Source organism: Lactuca virosa, chromosome 6, assembly GCF_052849685.1.
Source record: "Lactuca virosa cultivar CGN04683 chromosome 6, Lactuca_virosa_CGN04683_v6, whole genome shotgun sequence".
Classification (NCBI taxonomy): domain Eukaryota; kingdom Viridiplantae; phylum Streptophyta; class Magnoliopsida; order Asterales; family Asteraceae; genus Lactuca; species Lactuca virosa.
The window spans coordinates 147,010,231-147,031,321 of NC_136431.1; positions in this window are offsets into that span (position 1 = coordinate 147,010,231).

The window sequence follows — 21,091 nt, forward strand, 5'->3', positions numbered from 1 at the left end:
AACCAAAATGATTCAGTATGAGTGGTCTATCAGGGATTCAGATCATCTCGAGACAGCATATTTCAGACGGAGTAGATGTTATCTTGTTGCGAGGAATTTAAGAAGATTGGTCACAGCTACCCTAGAAAGGCTAGGGTGTGCCCAGGATGGTGACCATGTTACTAGAGTGGTTTGAAGTGAAAGGAATGGTAAGGAATGATTTCGAGGATAAAATCTAATTTAAGTGGGGGAGAGTTGTAACGCCTCGTTTATTTAAATAAATTAATAAATGTAAGTCCCAGACTGATTTGCGAAGAATTTTAGATGTTAAGGGTTAAAGGTGTAAATTCCAGATTAGTTTTGTAAGTATTTATGAAGGCAGGGAGTAAATGGTAATTTATGAGACTTCATTTGAAGAGATTATGGAAGATAGGGGACTGTTTGGTAATTTTCATACCTAAGTTGTAATGAATTCTAATATTCAGGGTTTAAATTGTAAATATTAGGTTAGATTTGAAAAGATCCCTAGGGGAGGGACCAGAGTTGTAATCATGGAAGAAAGATTCAAGGGGTGCCGGGTATTTAATCTCACCCTTAACCCTAACCCTAGCGGCATATATCAGCCGCCAACCTTGTCTCCCACCGGTGCCACCCTCCATCCCGATCAGTTTCCATACGCCGCCTTCTAGCCACCGTGAAGCCGCCATTGCAACCGGGTTCCCGAAGAAGACGAAAGCTGCTGCTCCGGCGTGATTCGGTATAAAGGTCGGAGACCCACTGTTGCATCGCCACCACCTGGTTTCTTTCATCCTTCGATCACCCTCCCAGCCGCCACTCCCGCTTTGCTCGTTTTTCGACCAGTCGAGCCGCCGAGCGGCGGAGCTCCTACCTTCCAGCAAGTGCAGTCGACGACATGACTGCCGAGTGAGTCCGTTGCCACCTTCCGCCGTCCTCCTTCTTGTTTTCTTTCTGGTGCCGCTCACAGCCGCCCTCAGCTGTTGCCGGTGCTTTTTCTAGTCATCTTTCGCTCCTGGTGTTATTCCACAGCAGCCAACCTTTCCTTCAATGCCCCGATCGAGGTTCACCACCAGTAGGAGGGATCAACTGAGTTCGTTGGGTGGGTGCTCGTGAGTAGGTGTGTTGACGTATCGATTTCAGTTGCATGTGTGTGTAGATGGCCGGAAGTCAAGCAACCACCATGGCAGCCAACCATGGTGGCTGCCGCCATGAATGTCTACTTCTGCCACCACCGGCCACCGTGAGGTGGTGGCTGTGTGTGTGCAATATGGTGTTGGTGTGTGTGGCATCAATATGGAGCTGCATTAGCATTCTCAGTCGAAAATTCTATGAAAAACCCCACCACCACCACCTTGAGGTGGTGGCTGCCGCCAAGCACCGCCGCCGGCCACCATGGTGTGGCTGCGTGTGTGTGTGTTAGTTAGTGTGTGTATTAATTAGTGTGTGTGTTAATTTGGATAAAAGCCTTGTAATTGTAATTATCTTTGATTAATAATAAAAATAATAATAACCACCACCGTAAGGTGGTGGCCGCCGCCGCGAGCCGCCATTGACCACCACTACCCGAGGTGGTAGTAGGTGGTGCCCCACTAGCAAACCCTAATGGGCTTAGAGATTGGTTTTGGGCCTATTGGGTCATTTTTGGGTGGAAAACCCTAATTATGAGTATTGGGCCTTAGACTTATTGGACCCACTTTTGGGCCATTGAGATTGGATTGAATATTAAGCCCAATTATTCCATGTCATTTATCTAGCAGAGTAAAGGAATTAATGGATTAAGTCTTTAATGGGCTAAGTGAGAAAACCCTAATTTTGAGAATTTATCGGGACACACACACGAGAATTATTTAATAAGTAAAATATTAAATAATAATCATTGGCAGAAATTAATCTAAGCAATAATGGACTTAATGGATTAAGTCCTTAGTAGATTAAGGTCCCGTTTGATAGTTTCTGTCTGAAAAAGTGCTGTCTGGTAAAGCGCTGTCTGGGAAAGTTTTCTGACTGGGAAAAAAACCATGCTGTTTGATTGTACATCTGATTGACTATGCTGAATGATGAAAAAAAAGTAATAATTCAATAAAAAATAAATTTAAAAAAATTAATAATCCAAGAAAGAAAGAAAGAGGCCGGGTTTGGTGCATAATTGTCTTTCCAGCCAATTCAGCCAGAAAGATATGATTTTGGAGCTTTCTGGGAAAGACATATCTTACCGGGAAAGACCCTTTTTTTGTGAAAATCAAACAGTCTTTCCGGTCCATTCAGCCAGAAAGATCTGTTTGGACCTGGAAAGATGCGTATCAAACGGGGCCTAAGTCCTTAGTGGGTTAAGCCCTTAATGGGTTAAGTAAGAAACACTTAACCCTAATCGTCATTTTATGTGAAACCCTAATTTCACTTGGGCTTTGTGTTGGGCCATCCAAGAATAATTAAATGGACTAGAGTAATTAGTTGGACTTTACGGTAAGGCCCATATGAAGGATTGGGCCCAATTTGGAAAATTAGGCCGTTGGGGCCTAGATGGTTGTATGATTTTGGGCCCCTAGAATGAGACATGTTGGACTGGAGTGAACAATTGGGCCTTAAGGGAAGTCCATGTAGAGGTTTGGGCCCAATTTGGAAAATTGGGCCATATGTTGGGCTTTGATCCCTAGTTGACTTTGGGCCTATGGATTGGGCCTTGGGCTTGGGTAAGCCAAGCTAGGGGTAATGTAGTAATTATCCAAAGTATGTATTTATAGTATGTGTTAGAACCCAATTATTAATTGGGTGTTATTTTGGTGTTGACAGTTCGGGAATCTGTCATCTAGCAGCTGGGGTTGAGTCTGCGGGACTTCAACAGTATGGGGTTGTGTCTACGGGACTTCAGCAGTGTGAGGTGAGTTTCCTTCCAGTAGGAACGGGTCTACGGCCACAATGCCGACCCGTTTAGTTAGCAGTAGTTCCAGACTTCGGTCTGATGCAGTAGTTCAGTGTGCTTGATGTCTTTGTGATTCAAGCATGATTTTGTGTTATGTGTTCCGGACTTCGGTCCGATGCAGTATGCAGTATATGTGTTTATGTCAGTAGTTGTGATTATGCTATGCCATGTTCAGTTAGTTCCGGACTTCGGTCCGATGCAGTTTCCGGACGTCGGTCTGATGCAGTGGGCAAGGCCCTGGTTAGTTCCGGACTTCGGTCCGATGCAGTTTCCGGACTTCGGTCCGATGCAGAGGGCAAGGCCCTGGTTAGTTTCGGACTTCGGTTCGATGCAGTTTCCGGACTTCGGTCCGATGCAGAGGGCAAGGCCCTGGTTAGTTCCAGACTTCGGTCCGATGCAGTTTTCGGACTTCGGTCCGATGCAGTGGGCAAGGCCCAGTAGATGCTTTATATGTTATTGTATGGTATGTGGTAGTTTGGGGAAGCTCACTAAGCTTTGTGCTTATGGTTTTCAGTTTTGGTTTCAGGTACTCAGTTTTTAAAAGAGGAGCTCGGGAGGATTGTAGTGCACACACCATTTGTTCAGCCTGGGATGTTTATACTATGATATATTTGACAGTCGTTAATATATTTTGAGATACATTGTTTATGATTCTTATATGACGTTTGATGAATATGGTTTTATTACTAATTTAAAACGAAATTTTCATACTGTATTTTTGGGATGTTACATAGATCTACATCGTCCTCCTCCGTTCCTTACTGTCTTCATCCTCATCTGACGAGCATCATCGGCCAATACAACTTTATTGACGACGAGACTTTTAGATCGTGTTTAGGTCCAGATCTATATTCTCATGTGATAGATTTACGATCTTTGGTGGCAGATCTATGATTTTCGCCTATAGATTGTTACACCCTCGAACCAGGACGGCGGAAACGTCCGGGGGCGGATGACTTCATGTACAGTATTTTAACGATTGAATATGAATGAAACATAGCAACCAAACATCATACATTACAATATACCAACATTCATTGTTTTACAAATTGTACTTGGTTAAGAATTACACAAAAATAACATAAAGTAGGATTGCTCAAAAGGTAGTAAAATAATCCTGATCCAAGGCTTGAGTACTTGTTCATTGACTCCCTGAGAATACAATTCGTTTTGAAAAACGTCAACATAGAATGTTGGTGAGTTCATAAGCATGTTTGTAGGAAAAATTTCGTAATATCGTTGCTTATAATAAGTTTTAAAACTCCAGAAAATCCAATATTTTCTATAAAAAGTAGTTTGTGGGTCTCGTTCTAAAACCGTGTATAATTGCATGCATGTCCTTTATTATCCTTTGTTTATATTTAAAAAGTGTGTAGCCCCAGAAAATCCTATATTTTCTGTATAAAAAGGTGTTGTAGTTTTAAAACCCTATGACCCGAGTGGTGAAATCAGTTTACAAAGTATACGAAACATAGTTTGGTATTTTGTAAAAACTAGTAGAGTGTAAATCCAAATAATGTTGTTACTCTCTATGTGTCTTTTCCTTGTAGAGTAAAAATGAATGTGTCCAGAAAATCCAATATTTTCTTAATAGCGAACTGTAGTCTTAAACCCTAAGACCATGATGAAAATGAATAGTGTACAGACATTTGCATATATAGTTTCATTTATTTTAATAGCACTAACGAAGTAAAGCTTTCCATAAACCAAAATGGTGTTGTTATTCCCTATGTGAGTCGCTATAACCATACTAATATGACAGAGTGCTTGTCTTGACGCTCTTCAGGCGTCGGTTTCGAAGAAGATATTTGTCACCCTAGACTGGCCTAGTCTAGCTGTAGCGAACAGATCAGGTGTGGGATGTCAACCCCGTATAGATCTATACACAAACTCCCGTTCTCCCTCCAGGAGACTCTGGTTATAACTTACAGGACTTACCACGTACGCTAGGTAGGTACGACTAAAGGAGAGTCTCACAAGAGCCCTAACAGATTTACGTAAACTATGACTTCTCTTTCTTGTAAAACGACTTGAGTATATCTAGTGTAATTGAAAACATTCATATGATCAAGTGTATACGCCTATGCAAGTTATCATGTCTAAGTGTTTTCAAAAGGTTACAACCTTTAAAACTTACATCTAAACACAAGTATAAGCACTTTTAGTAAGTTAAAACAATTTTATGGTTTTTGGCTTCTCTGTCCCTGTTTTTAGAAAAATTATAGAAAAATCATCGTAAGTCCAAAATTTAGATCTGTAAACTCTTGGAGTTTGGAAATGGAGTCTAATTTGTTTACCATTTTTCTCATAATTTTTAATGTCCTCAAAACAGTGTGAAAATTTTCATTTTCACAGACTGGTCCGAGATTATTTTTGAAATGATAGGCAGTTTTGTAAAAATCGTCAAAAATTGTAGAAAAATCGTATGAACACGTGAGAGTAGTCATTTGAAAGGCATAGACCTGAAATTTTTGCATGTAAAACAGTTTTGAAAAATATTACATTAAAGGTAGCCAAAACAATCCGTGAATGACACATAAATTTACTGTTGAAAACTGTTGGTTAAGTTTAGGTTATGCATATTTGAATACAACACTCATTTTTGCTATATTTGAGTATATAACCCACATTTACAGGTTTACATGTAACATATATGATAACACATACTTTTCTCATGATTTTTATGAAGATCTATGTGATAAACTTCATGTTCAAGTAAAATCCAAAAGTTACACACATAACACATTGGTCCATGCAATTATCAAATGGTTAACCGAACTTTGACTTGTATTCCCTCCAAAAGAGTATGAAAACATGGAAAATAGTGGGGTATGAAGCTCACCTTGGGGTTTTCAAGATGTAGATGAAGAAGGATAGTGATTTTTGAGTCCTAGCTTGTGCCTTGAAGAGATCTCGAAATGATGGTTGCTCTAAGACCCATATTCACAAAAATGGAGTGTAAGAGGAAGGATTTTAGTGTAAAATTGGACATAACAAAAGAGTTTAACCAAAGGCTTACCAAGTTATGAAGCTTGAAGAAGACTTTCTTGAAAAACACACTCACAAACCCATGAATCTTTGAAGAAGAAGAGGATAGAATCCTTGAGTGTTGAGAGAAAATATAAATTGTTTGTGTGTATGTGTATGGCCGAGAGGTAGAGGAGGGAGGGGAGAAGTAGGAGTTGACTTCTTCAAGCTTGGATGAGATGTGCCTAGATGTTTGGTGGTTCAAGACATGGAAATATGTTGGACAACAATGAGGTGTCACCATGTTTATCCGATTGTTTTCTTTCCTTTTTTTAAACCGATTGTATTTATGGGAAGAAGGAAATGGGCTTGGTTATTCATGGGTAGCCGAAAACACCATAGGCCCATTAAGGGTTGTTCTGTTTAAGGTCCAATAGTAAAATGCGGCCCATTAATGATAAACATGAGGTTTTCGGCCCAATGTAGGGTCTGTAACACTCGGTTCCTGGTACGTATTTAAGTCCAAGTATTATTGTATTTTACCCTGGGACTCGATGAGTTGAAGGTCGACGAATCGGGAGACTGACTCGGCGAGTAGGAGCTGTCTGAGTGAAACCCTAAATTTGAGGGTTTGCACCCTATTTAAACAACTTATCTCCTCCCATATCAGCCTCCATCGTCCCTCACACTTCCAGAAGAAAGTAAACTGAAATCCTAGCCTTGTTTGAGTGCCCTTAAGCCATTTTTGTGCATTCTTTGGTGATTGTGAAGCTTGAGAAGAAGAAAGGAGCTTGGGAGCTTCAGTTGAAGCTAGAAGATCCAGAGATTGTGTTTCATCTCCAACTCATTTAAGGTAAAAAGATTCAATCTTGACTTTCCATGTGTTTAATCATCTTTAGGGCTTGGGTTTTGGTATCTTTAGGGAATTTCTAAGCCATTTTCGGGTTGTGGGGTGTAATGTGAAGTTATGGCTTCAGATCTTGGACTTTGGAAGGGTCTCATGGCATAATGGTGCCAACTCTATGGCCATGAGAGCCCCATGCATCTTGTAGGTCTCATTTTTAGTCCTTTTGAGCTTAAAGACCCATGCATGGACGTAAAGTTCATGACTCTACGTGTGATATCGACCCTAAGAGGTCAAATCTACCCTTTGGATGAGATGGGCTCAATAGAAATCAAGTTTATGGACATGGACTTAGTGGACTCGGCGAGTTGTTCTTGGGACTCGGCGAGTCGGGAAATGGTTCCCCGACTTTTGCTTTTTTGAGGAGTCTGGTTGAGTCTAGAAAGGACTCAACAAAGATGGACGTGATTATATGACTTGGAAATCATAGGACTCGGCGAGTGTATGAACAGACTCGGCGAGTCCAAGACAATCTCCCAACCCATAAAGATGGACTCGACGAGTTGTTCATACAACTTGGCGAGTCATAGACTGAACACATACGTATGAGGGAGATGAAATCGACGAGTTCAAATGGAACTCGGCGATTCGATTGAAGATGGTCTCGATATTATGGTTGAAGAAGGACCCGTCGAGTTGTTTCTAGACTCGACGAGTAGAGTCGGGGGTTGAATCATTTTGAAAGGATAGGGACTCGATGAGTTGGTGGACCAACTCGGCGAGTCAAGTCAACTGGATGTTGACTTTAACCAGGGTTTGACCTTGATTTTGACTTGGATTTGGATTGAACCTTGTAAGGGTTATGAGTATGCAATAGTAATCGGAAAAGGTTGTTGTGTAGGGATTGGGGAGTAGAGACGAGTCGACTCCCATGCCGAGGACCATGCAGATACTACACGACATCGAGGTGAGTTACCTTCCAGTAGCGGTGGGTCTACGGCCACAATGTCGGCCCACTAGTAGGAGTTTTATGTTAGGTGATTGTCTTTGTGATATTCATCTAGGTTTGCTACTACCTGATATGTTTATGTGCTAGCCTGATATGCTATATGTGTGATTGTGGTAGTAGGGAGGGAATACTCCCCAAGTTTGGTTATTAGGACCGAAGGGTAGGTCGGGCACCCCAGATATGCCTGTCAGTATGTTATGTTATGATATATGTGGTAGTAGTAGCAGGGGGTGAGATAGTTCACAGGGTTCGGTTGTTAGGGCCGACGGGAAGGTCAGCACCCCAAAATGGCTTGACATGGGTAGGTCAGCACCCTAGAACTGCTTGACAGGGTAGGTCGCCACCCCAGAATGGCCGGACCGGGTAGGTCGGGCACCCCAAAATTGCCCGATATTATGTTTTATTATGATATTGTATGGTATGTGGTATGATGGGGGAACTTACTAAACTTCGTGCTTACAGTTTTCAGTTTTGTTTCAGGTACCTCTTTAGCGAAGGGGAAGGAGTCGGCGCGGTAGCGGCACATCACACACACGCAGGATTTCCGCACTATGAGACTTCTTGGGATTGTACTCTGACATTGTTACTATTTTTATAATATGATTTTGAGACATGAGATTATGGTTTTTTCTGAAATGATATGACTCAATTATGTTTTCTTATAAATGTTTTCTAAATTGTTATATCAAAAATGAAATTTTTGGTCTTGAAATTTGGGACGTTCCAGGGTCCAATAAGAATTTTTTTTATTGGAGCCCAAATATGGATTTTCGGCCCAAAATAGTCTAAGAATAAATTTCACGGCCCAAAACAATGTTGAATAAAAGCTTTCGGCCCATAAGGATCATGTTGAGGGGTTATTGGCCCATTAAGGCCCAATAGGAGAGTCTTGACCCAAATAGGGACTTGGGCCGAGATGCTTGGGCTAAGGCCCAAAGTTGAGTAGTCTTAGCTTATTGGATTAAGGTTTGGGCTTACACCAGGAGGTTTCAACTTGAATCACAATTTTTTTTGAATGTATAAACTTAAATAGCCTTGAAGTTTAATTTATACCAAACGTAGCGTCACAAGGTTACACAAAGAAGTTATCTTGGTCCTAATTTGCTGGTTGTGACATCATCCCCCGGTTAGAGGGAATTTCGTCCCAAAATTCTTTCGAATGTAATCCTTAAGAACTAGAGAAGAGATGGGGGAATTTTTGCATCAACTGATCCTCGTGTTCCCATGTGAATTCGGGTCCACGCCTGGCATTCCATCAGACCTTCACAATAGGAATGCGACTTTTTTTATTCGTTTCACTTCTCTATCCATGATTTCGACTGGTTCCCCCATGAAGTGGAGATCCTCATTCCCCTCACTTTCGCCAAGTGGTACCACAAGGGTTTCGTCAGCCAAGCATTTCTTCAAGTTTGACACGTGAAAGACGAGATGTATTTGGATGAGTTCAGGCGGTAGCCAGAGTTTATAAGTCATTGTACCAATCCTCAACAAGGTTTTCAATGGTCCGATGTATCTCGGATTTAATCTCCTACGCCTTCCCAAAGCGTATTATCTCTTTCCAAGTGGGGACTTTTAGTAGTGTACGATTACTGATTTGGGATTCCAAGGGCTTCTGTTGCTTACTTGCGTAGTTCTTTTGTCAGATTCTAGATGCATCTAGTCATGCTCGAATTTGGGTGATCTCTTCGGTTGTCTCCCTGGTGTTTTCGAGGCCGGTGACAATGTTATCGGCAACTTGCTCTTTGGCTAGTTGGGTGTTAGTCATATCAGCCCAACATAGAGGTATTCTGCCTTTGCGTCCTATATGGTGAAGTGAATGGATGGTTACAGTTAATGAGGATCGTGTACTTGACGTCCCAAAAGTAGTGTCTCTAACCTTAAGGCGAACACTATTGTCACTAAAGTTAGGGTAACGTGATGTAGTTGGTCTTATAATTCTTAGGCTGTCTTGGGAGTTTGTTACCACAGGATTCTGAACTAGTGGGAGGTCGATCTTCGCTTGTTTATGAGGGTGGGTCGAGTAAGTCTTCGATTCGGAATAGGAGATATCGATCCTTGAGGATGGGTTCGTTCGATTCTTAGTAGTCAGTGGTTCCATGGACAATTAGTCTTTCCTGTTTATGAGTCGGATGAGTGTTCTCTGAGTTTCAAGTCTTGGTCTAATAATTCTCATACTTACAGGGTCGTTCCATCGACTGGACACTTTCCGTGTTTATGTTGGTGCTAAGTGGTCTTGGTGTTCTGGCTATGGAAATGGCTCCATGAGTTGAGTCGGTCTCCGAACTCAACTTGACATGTAGGCGATATTCCCGAAGGGACTTCGGGAACATCTCAGGGAGGTTATGAATTTCTGAGGTTCCTTGAGGTCTTCTTGCTTCTTGTTTCCAAATTCTATTATGGCTAGGAAGAGTGTGGTATTTCATATATAGGTACTTAGGAGTTTAGATGCCAGGAGTGATTCGAGGATTTGTCGTTATAAGTTGTAGAGGTTTCGTTAATCGATTGGTTAAGGCAAAGGGTCTCTTTGTGGCACTTGAATTTGTATGGTGAGGATCAAGCCAGTTCATGCCAACTGATGCTGTTGACTCTTCTTTGTAATAGATATTGGATTGATTTGGAAGGAATGGTTGTTCGGAATGATAGTGTTTTCTATGTATACGTTTTTAATGTTACCAGTTTTGTCCTTGTTATCACTAGTACGAATGTTTTGTACCACGCTTAGCGAGTATTAGTCTTATGAGTGCTCCGATTATTAGTGATGAAATTTGATAGTGTGGTCCCCACCAGGCCCTTCTATAATCGTTTGGTGTATACGAGTCATGTATAATTAAGGATGGGGAGACCGTCGACTGAGGGACTCTGCCCTAAATCCACAACCAAACAAGGAACAGGAAATAAGGCGGAATCACGCACTCTATGCCTTTAGAATCTCAATTATATATGACCCTAATGTATACACTAAGCCATCATAGCTTACCTGCAAGGACCCTTAGTTTTTATAAAATGATATGTTTTCGTTCGGACGAGAGAGTAATTTATAATTATTGACTAAAGCCTTTAAATATCTCTATTACGAAAGCGTACCACTGCTCACAGGTGATTCCGGGAGGGTCTCTCATATAGTGATTGTCAGCACTCTACCCTCCCTGCCAGAGTTTCTTGTTATTGGACAGTCCCTCCTGAAGTGTCCAGATTCATCACACTTGTAACAAGTCGAGCTCATTCTGATGTTGGGGGTCTGGGGGATTGGTCGTGTTGATGCCCTGCAGGAACGGGTAGGGTGCCCCTTCCTATTGCAATTCTTGCAGTGTAACTTTCGGCAGGCTCCATAGTGATGAAAATTACACTTGTTACACTTTGGGAGGGTTCCGACGTATCGACGGACCGGTGCCGGTGTGGCAGGTGTTGTGGCAACATGAACCGCAACAGTTTGTTGTCTCTTCGAGGGCTCTTGTGCTGTTTTATCCTTCCTCTCTTTTCGAGACTTTCTTTTCTTGCTCTTAGGTTTGTGGTCGGGGGTGTCCATGTAGGCAGCCCCTTGTTGGTGCCCTTGGTTATTACTACGCTTGGAGTTGTTGACACCTTTTTCATTTTCATCTCCCTTTGTGTTGTTGAGTTGTGCCATGACAGCTGTCACAACAACTATCACTACGGCTTGGAAGGTAGCAGAGTCTATTCATAGGATCGGTGTTTCGCTGGTTGGCTGGTTGTTTCCATGGGAGGACATAATTCTGTTGCATGAGGAGAAACGGGAATGTGAGTAACCAATGTCAGTTCTAGTTGTATTCATCTATTTATATTCGCATATAAATTTCACGTGTGGTTGTATGATTCTAAATGCTTCGACCTACATCCTGATGATATATTTATGGTAAGAGTAGAAATGGACATTGTACGAACGCTAAGTTTATCATAATACAATATGGCTATAAATACAATTAGTGAATCCGGATTACATGGATTCTTGGAGGGCGCACCTCTCTTGATTTACGACTACTAGTTGTAACGAATACATAATAAACCTAATACGTAGTGCATGTAGTGTAGTGACTCTCATATGCCGATGTGGCGCACCAGGCGCCCAACCATTTCACTCATTTCACGAGTGGCCTCTTCCATTCTCTGTTCTGCTAAGGCTGCCCTAGCCTTAGCCTCAATGAGTTAGTGTCTTAGGGTGATCACTTCCTCCTCTAAGGAGTGTAGACGGTCGGTGGGGTCCTCCTGTTCTGCGGGCTGGATTGGTATTGCTCCCGATGGGTAAGGCTCGCTAAGGATTCCTCTGGCGCCTTCATCCTCGTCTGACTCCTCATCGGAATCGTCTCCCTCATAGTCCATCTCCAGGTACTCCTTAGGACCCACTTATAGGTTTTCTTCATGAGCGACTCCTGGTTCTTCCTCGATCCATTTGTTGGCGACTACGGCAGGGTAATAGGGGTCTTCGTGGTGAGATTCAGCCATGTTGCATGTGCGAGAATAGAGGTAGGAGATACATACAGGAGGTTTAAGTATGGAGATCATACGGAATTTTAACGTACTATTATAGCATTACATGTTTGATCCTAGGGTTTCCTGGTGTATGAAATCGATAAGTTTTTAGACTTGTTGTTACTGTTTGGTATCATAGTATTTTAAGCTTTAGGCTTGGTTCAAATGCTCCTTTGCATGCAAATTTGATAAGTTTTAGACTTGTTGCAACACTACCCTCACTCCCAAACACATGTTGGTCGTATCTCAAATAAATATAGTTGATCAAACTATATTTATCCCGGATATGATTACATAACTATCCAGGTTTGACTGTAGTGTTCAACATCTAAATACTTTGGTTTTGTTCTTGTTATGATACGGTTCTAGCAAGTAGGTATACTTTTATAAAATACTTATATCTTTAAAGTATACTTTTAGTCAGAGTATTTTAGTCCCATTATAGTTATAGTTGTATATCTTGTATGGTTAGATATACCAGTTCACTATAAACAGTGCTCTGATACAAATCTGTCACACCCCCGAACCAGGACGGCGGAAACGTCCGGGGGCGGATGACTTCATGTACAGTATCATAACGATTAAATATGAATGAAACATAGTAACCAAACATCATACATTACAATATACTAACATTCATTGTTTTATAAATTGTACCTGGTTAACAATTACACAAAAATAACATAAAGTAGGATTGCTCAAAAGGTAGTAAAATAATCCTAATCCAAGGCTTGAGTACCTGTTCACTGAGTCCCTGAGAATACAAGTCGTTTTGAAAAGCGTCAACATAGAATGTTGGTGACTTCATAAGCGTGTTTGTAGGAAAAATTTTGTAATATCGTTGCTTATAATAAGTTTTAAAACTCCAGAAAAACCAATATTTTCTATAAAAAGTAGTTTGTGAATCTCATTCTAAAACCGTGTATAATTGCATGCATGTTCTTTATTATCCTTTGTTTATATTTGAAAAGAGTGTATCCCCAGAAAATTTTATATTTTCTGTATAGAAAGGTGTTGTGGTCTTAAAACCCTAAGACCCGAGTTGTGAAATCAGTTTACAAAGTATACGAAACATAGCTTGGTATTTTGTAAAAACTAGTAGAGTGTAAATCCTTTGTAAATCCAAATAATGTTGTTACTCTCTATGTGTCTTTTCCTTGTAGAGTAAAAATGAATGTGTCCAGAAAATCCAATATTTTCTTAATAGCGAACTGTAGTCTTAAACCCTAAGACCATGATGAAAATGAATAGTGTACAGACATTTGCATATATAGTTTCATTTATTTTAATAGCACTAACGAAGTAAAGCTTCCCATAAACCAAAATGGTGTTGTTATTCCCTATGTGAGTCACTATAACCATACTAATATGACAGAGTGCTTGTCTTGACGCTCTTCAGGCGTCGGTTTCGAAGAAGATATTTGTCACCTTAGACTGGCCTAGTCTAGCTGTAGCGAACGTATCAGGTGTAGGATGTCAACCCCGTATAGATCTATACACAAACTCCCGTTCTCCCTCCAGGAGACTCTGGTTATAACTAACAGGACTTACCACGTACGCTAGGTAGGTACGACTAAAGGAGAGTCTCACAAGAGCCCTAACAGATTTACGTAAACTATGACTTCTCTTTCTTGTAAAATGACTTGAGTATATCTAGTGTAATTGAAAACATTCATACGATCAAGTGTATACGCACATGCAAGTTATTATGTCTAGGTGTTTTCAAAAGGTTACAACCTTTAAAACTTACATCTAAACACAAGTATAAGCACTTTTAGTAAGTTAAAACAATTTTCTGGTTTTTGGATTCTCTGTCGCTATTCTTAGAAAAATTATAGAAAAATCATCGTAAGTCGAAATTTGGATCCGTAAACTCTCGGAGTTTGGAAATTGAGTCTACTTTGTTCACCATTTTTCTCATAATTTTTAATGTCCTGAAAACAATGTGAAATGTTTAATGTTCACAGACTGGTCCGAGATTATTCTTGAAATGATAGGCAGTTTTGTAAAAATCGCCATAAATTGTAGAAAAATTATATGAATGCGTGAGAATATTCATTTGAAAGGCATAAACCTGAAATTTTTGCATGTAAAACAGTTTTGAAAAATATTACATTCAAGGTAGCTAAAATAGTCTTTGAATGACACATAACTTTTCTGTTGAAAACTGTTGGTTAAGTTTAGGTTATGCATGTTTGAATACAACACTCATTTTTGCTATAGTTGAGTACATAACCCACATTTACAGGTTTACATGTAACATATATGATAACACATACTTTTCTCATGATTCTTATGAATATCTATGTGATAAACTTCATGTTCAAGTAAAAATCCAAAAGTTACACACATAACACATTGGTCCATGCAATTATGATGGGTAACCAAACTTTGACTTGTATTCCCCCCAAAAGAGTATGAAAACATGGAAAATAGTGGGGTATGAAGCTCACCTTGGGGTTTTCAAGATGTAGATGAAGAAGGAGAGGGATTTTTGAGTCCTAGCTTGTGCCTTGAAGAGATCTCGAAATGATGGTTGCTCTAAGACCCATATTCACGAAAATGGAGTGTAAGAGGAAGGATTTTAGTGTAAACTTGGACATAACAAAAGAGTTTAACCAAAGGCTTACCAAGTTATGAAGCTTTAAGAAGACTTTCTTGAAAACCACACTCACAAACCCATGAATCTTTGAAAAAGAAGATGAGAGAATCCTTGGGTTTTAAGAGAAAATGTGAAATGTTTGTGTGTATGTGTATGGCTGAGAGGTAGAGGAGGGAGGGGAGAAGTAGGAGTTGACTTCGTCAAGGTTGGATGAGATGTGCCTAGATGTTTGGTGGTTCAAGACATGGAAATATGTTAGACAACAATGAGGTGTCACCATGTTTATCTAATTGTTTTCTTCCTTTTTAAAAAAAAAACTGATTGTATTTATTGGAAGAAGGAAATGGGCTTGGTTGTTCATGGGTAGCCAAAAACACCTTAGGCCCATTAAGGGTTTTCGTTTTAAGGAGAAGCCCGATAGAGATTTTTGGCCCATTAGAAGGTCCAATAGTAAAATGTGGCCCATTAATGATAAACATGTCACACCCCAAACCAGAAAGGCGGAAACGTTCGGGGGCGGAAGACGTCATGTCAAGTATCACAACACATGCATTATAGTAATCAAAGTACAAATAACCATTGCATTATAAAGTATAAGTTTTACATAAGTGTTTAAACATTACATATTCAAACATCAAAGTAGATATGGTAAAAGACAAAAGACGCAGCATGGTACTAGGCTGTCTTCTCAAAAGCTCCGGGAGTGTACCTGTCTACTGGATTCCTGAGAATACAAGTTATTTTGAAAGAGTAGATCAGCATTTAAGCTGGTGAGTTCATAACTATTTTAGTTATATGAAGTATACTCTAAGTTCTTGGAAAAGTTCGTTGGTTCCTCCAGAAAATCCTATATTTTCTGATGTGATAAATGATAACCACAATAGTTCCCTCTACAATTACTTAGTTTATGCTAGTTATATATAACCTAATATCGAACGGACAGTTAAATGTGTGAATCTGCCCTAACCCACAACCAAACAAGGAACAGGAAGTAAGGCAGAAGTCACACATTCCACTGCCAATCAGATATTACTTATATATAACTCTGATGTATAAACTAAGGAATTATAGAATTAACCATTAGAGGTCCTTTATGTTATACTAGTTTTGAGAAAGTGATTGATTACGTTCCAGAAAATCCTATATTTTCTGCTTTACAACTGATAAGTAGTTTTAATCCCATAAAACCGTTCTATTTAAGTATTACTGTACTTATAATAAAGTTTAACATAATTTTAACTATCCATAAAATTATAAGAAGGATGTTTTCCTTTTTGTTGGTGAAAAGTGGTTTTAAATCCCTATAAAACCGTTCTGTAAAGTATTTTTAAATCCCCATAAACCGTTCCGTTTTATTTGTGGAGAGTGATTAATACAGTAGTATTTCTTAAAAATAAACTACTGAAGAATAACTACCCTAATATTAACCCGGTTAATTAGGGTTTAAAATGTGATAAAGTTGTAACCATGCTGGACTAGAATGAACACGACGACCTACTGGTGTCGAAACTGAATATGTGACATTTGTCACCCCATGGCTGGTCTGCCGGACTGTAGCTAACATTCAGGATGTGGGATTGTCAGTCTCATATAGATATATACACACAATGCCCGCTCTCCCTCCAAGAGACTCTGGTTACAAGAATGTAACATAGCAAGTATTGCTATGTCCTGAATACGTACCATCACATTTTAGTTTGAGTAAAGATCGAATTATACCTTTTTCTTGACAAAATAGTTTAGACCTCGTATACTTATCTAGAAAATAGATTTCTCGTTTGTCTCATAAATTATACCTATTATAATTTATACGTTCTATCTGATTAGCATGATCTCTCCTAAATGTACCCCTTTGCTCAACATGATACAAAGGTAATGATACCGACTGAAGTAACCTTTTATATTCCCATATGTATAATGTATATAATTAAGAAGGAAACGGCCTTCGGACAAATCACCCCACCTTAAGCCCATATCCAAACAAGGAAAAGGAAATAAGGCAACTCATTAGTTCTAAGCCCTTTAAGTCTTATTTATATACTTATACATATATGAACATGATTTTGACAATTATAAGTTTAAAAGAGTTATAAATACATTTTAAAGAGTTTAAAGGTATCTTAAAAGAGTTTATGTGATTTTGAAAAGAGTTCACATGACTTTAAGTCATTATGGAAGTATTGGGTAATCCTTTATTGTAAAAATAAAGATTCAAAGCATAAGGAAATCTTTTATGTGATTGATATCATATGTATTTACTAACACAATTAGATTGTGTTCAACTTGTATCCCCCCCCTAAAAAGCATTTAAAATCATTTAAATGGTAGATTATAGGGGTATGAACTCACCTTATGTTGGAGATTTGATTGAAAATATGATATATGATGATTGATATGCCAAGTGAAGTCCCGAGCACAAATAGATCCTATTTAGCATATATTATACAAATACGTGTAAAGTTAATGAATATAACTACAAAGGTGTTTAGGAAACAACTTAGGATGCAAGAGTAACTCACCAAAAGAGTGTTAGAAGCAAGTTATGAGGCTGAAATGGAGTTCACGGCCAGGAAGGAGTGTTCACGGCCCAAGAACATGAAGAACACTTGAAGTGTTCACGGCCAAGATGATGTGTTCACGGCCCTGGGATGGTTCACGGCCCAAGAACACCTGATGATCTTGAAGAAAAGGTGATGAATCAAAGATGGAATCAAAGGGTTTCACATGAACAACAAGAAAAGAGAAGTGTTTCTTACACTTTTGAGGAGAAAGGAGGGTTCATGGTTGATGATACTTGAGAGAGAATGGGAGAATTCATGGTTGGAAGATGAGAAATGAGGAGAAAATGGCTAACACCCATATATATACGAGGGTTCACGGTCCGAAGGGTACACGGCCGTGAACCTCGTTTGCGGTCCGAAGGCGGTGGTGGCCTAGAACATGATTACGGCTGCGAGGGTTCACGGTCCGAGGAGTTCACGGCCGTGAACCTTTTGCGGCCCGAAGTGTATGGTCTGAAGTTTACTTGTTCTCGGTTGAGAGGTTGGTGTCCGAAGGGAAAGAAAGAATGGATTTCGGACTTCAAGTTTTCACCTCTTAAACATATAACACCTTGAATACGAGCTATACACATTTATAAAACATTAATCTAATCCATTTAAGATAGAATAAGATTTAAGTTGATTTTAGTTGACCCAAGTTTGACTTTGATCGACTAGGGTTGACTTTTGAAGAAGAAAATAACGGGTTGTCACAAAACATGAGGTTTTCGGCCCAATATAGGGTCCAATAAGATTTTGTTTTGTTTATTGGGTCCCAAATATGGATTTTAGGCCCAAAATAGTCTAAGAATAAATTTCACGGCCCAAAACAATGTTAAATAAAAGCTTTCGGCCCCTAAGGATCATATTGAGGGGTTATTGGCCCATTCAGGCCCAATAGGAGAGTCTTGGCCCAAATCGGGACTTGAGCCAAGAAGCTTGGGCTAAGGCCCAAAGTTGAGTAGTCTTAGCTTATTGGATTAAGTTTTGGGCTTACACCAGGAGGTTTCGACTTGAATCACAATTTTTTTTGAATGTATAAACTTAAATAGCCTTGAAGTTTGATTTATACCAAACGTAGCGTCACAAGGTTACACAAAGAAGTTATCTTGGTCCTAACTTGCTGGTTGTGACATAGATCTACTATTTATGCCTTTAGATCTACGAATTTCAGTGACATTGAGTGACCAAATCTAAAATCTCCATCAACCACCATCGTCATTGTTGCCTTGTCGCTCCGCTGAAACACTGCTAACTCGTCTCCATCTCTTTCTCTCTAATCTCCGATGAAACACCAACAAATCTATGCATCAGGTATGTTGATTTTTGTATTGATTTTTTTTTTAATTTTTTTTTGCTTTTGTTAACCTATGAATTTAAGGTTTTAATCTCTCATTTGTAGTTTACTTGTCTTAATATTAGTTTTAACTACTATTAAGTTGTGAATCCAAGTTTGCCTTTTATTTATTATAATATTTTCATAAAATTGTTATTTATAATTTATGTTTTAGTGTTAGTACATTGTGAATTGAACTTAAAATATGTGTTATTATGTTAGTGTTTTTCTAAAAAAAAATTATATTATTATGTTAGTACTTTCTAAAAAAAATATGTATATAGTTTTTTTTTTTAAACTGTGAATTGTGATGTTTTAATGTTCCAGTTATTGTTGAATTTTATTAAAGTTAGTTTTGACTATTATTAATAGGAAAATATAACTTTTAAGCTGTAAATGCATAATTTTGTTATAAGTTTTAAGTTGTGAATCCAAGTTTCTTTTCTTATTTGTTATAATATTTTAATAAAAATGTTGTTCATGATTTAGATTTTTTGGTTGTTATGTTGTGAATTGTATTTAGAAAATGTTATTATGTAGATGTTTTCTCAAATAATGTGAATTTAGTTTTTTTAAGTTGTGAATTGTGATGTTTAAATGTTTCACAAATTATTTAGTTATATTAATGTTAGTTTTAACTATTATTAATAAAAAAACTATAAGTTTTATGTTGTGAATACATGACTTGTTATTAATTTTAATATGAGAATACATGATTTTTACAGGGTTTATATATATATATATATATATATATATATATATATATATATATATATATATATATCGATCAGAATATATTTTTATAGAGCATACAATGTGTTTAATTAAATTGTGAATGCGAGTACTGAAATGCTTTATAAATTATGAATTTTTGTGGTGCACACAAGGGTGCTTGATGAAAATGTTTCAACAAATGAAATATGTTTTAAGATGTGAATACTAGGAATGAGAGTCCTAAAATATTTTATTAAACATTGAATGAAATTCTTGAAATGTAAGTTTTTAAGTTGAGAATATGGGTTTTGAATGTATATTTTTTTGGTATTAAACTGTGAATTAACTATATTAAGTTGTGCATTTTGTGTATTAAACTATGAATAAATTTATTAAGTTGTAAATTAAATGTATTAATCTGTGAATTGAATGTTTTAAGAAGTGCATTGATTGTATTAAGCTGTTAATTTTTTTATGATTTTTCTTCTTCTTAAATATGAGACGAAAGACATTATACACAAATATGATTTTATCTAATTTTGAATAAAGTATGTAAAATATAAAATGTGAATATTTATATAAATAAACTTTGAAAGAAACACTAGCCTATAAATCTTAAGGTATAAATATAAGTTTAAGTTAAGAATATGGTTGTGAATATATAATTTTTGTGTATTAAACAACAAAATTATTATATTAAGTTGTGAGGTTTGTGTACTAAATTATGAATTGACTGTTTTAAGCTGTGAATTTTTAATCAATTTTGTGTTAAAATATGAGTGATTTATGTAAGCATGTTTATATTGAATTTCTTATGAATACATTTATTTTTTTGTGTTTAATAAATCTGTAAAAATGTATTAGTTTTTATAATTATTTTTCATTAAACTCGGAATTAATGAATTATATGGTTTATTAAATTGTGAATATAATATTTAAGCTGTTAATCTATGATTTTATATACAGATCTAGTTTGGAAGAAATAATGGTTGTGACAGTGGCACGACTGGTTAGTGGTGGCATGTGGTAGTTGGTGGTGGTAACGTTTGCATTTAACTTATCTGAATATGTATATTCGTGTATAATGAATTGTATTGATTTATGAATTTTATGTATTAAATTGTGTATTTTATATAAATTTTGTTTTAAAATATGAATAAATATATGCATGAAAATAATCGATTGTGAATTACTGAATTAATATGTTTATTAAACTGTGAACATTATATTTTGAAGAGAGAAAATTAAAATTGTCAAGGCATAATTTTATTTTTTTATTACATTTTATATATTTGGCTGCAAAAATGAAATTGTATGTCTTAGAAAGTATTACCAAAGAAATATGATCCATAATGTTTGTTCTATTAAGATGTGAATACGACCATAAAAATGCTACTGAATTTGGTATTACTTCGGCGACGGTCCAACGTTGGTCTGGCGGTGGTCCGACAGTGGTCCAACGACAAGTGGCATCTAGTTGTAAGCTAGGCAATGGAAAAGTTTGCTTAAAATAATATTAATGTTTGATTTGTCCAAAATGCCCTTAATGAAAACATTTTAAAAAATGGTTCTTAGGGTTCTTAACCTTTTTGGGTTTTTATTTGAAACACTCCATATATATATATATATATATATATATGTATATATATATATATATATATATATATATATATATAT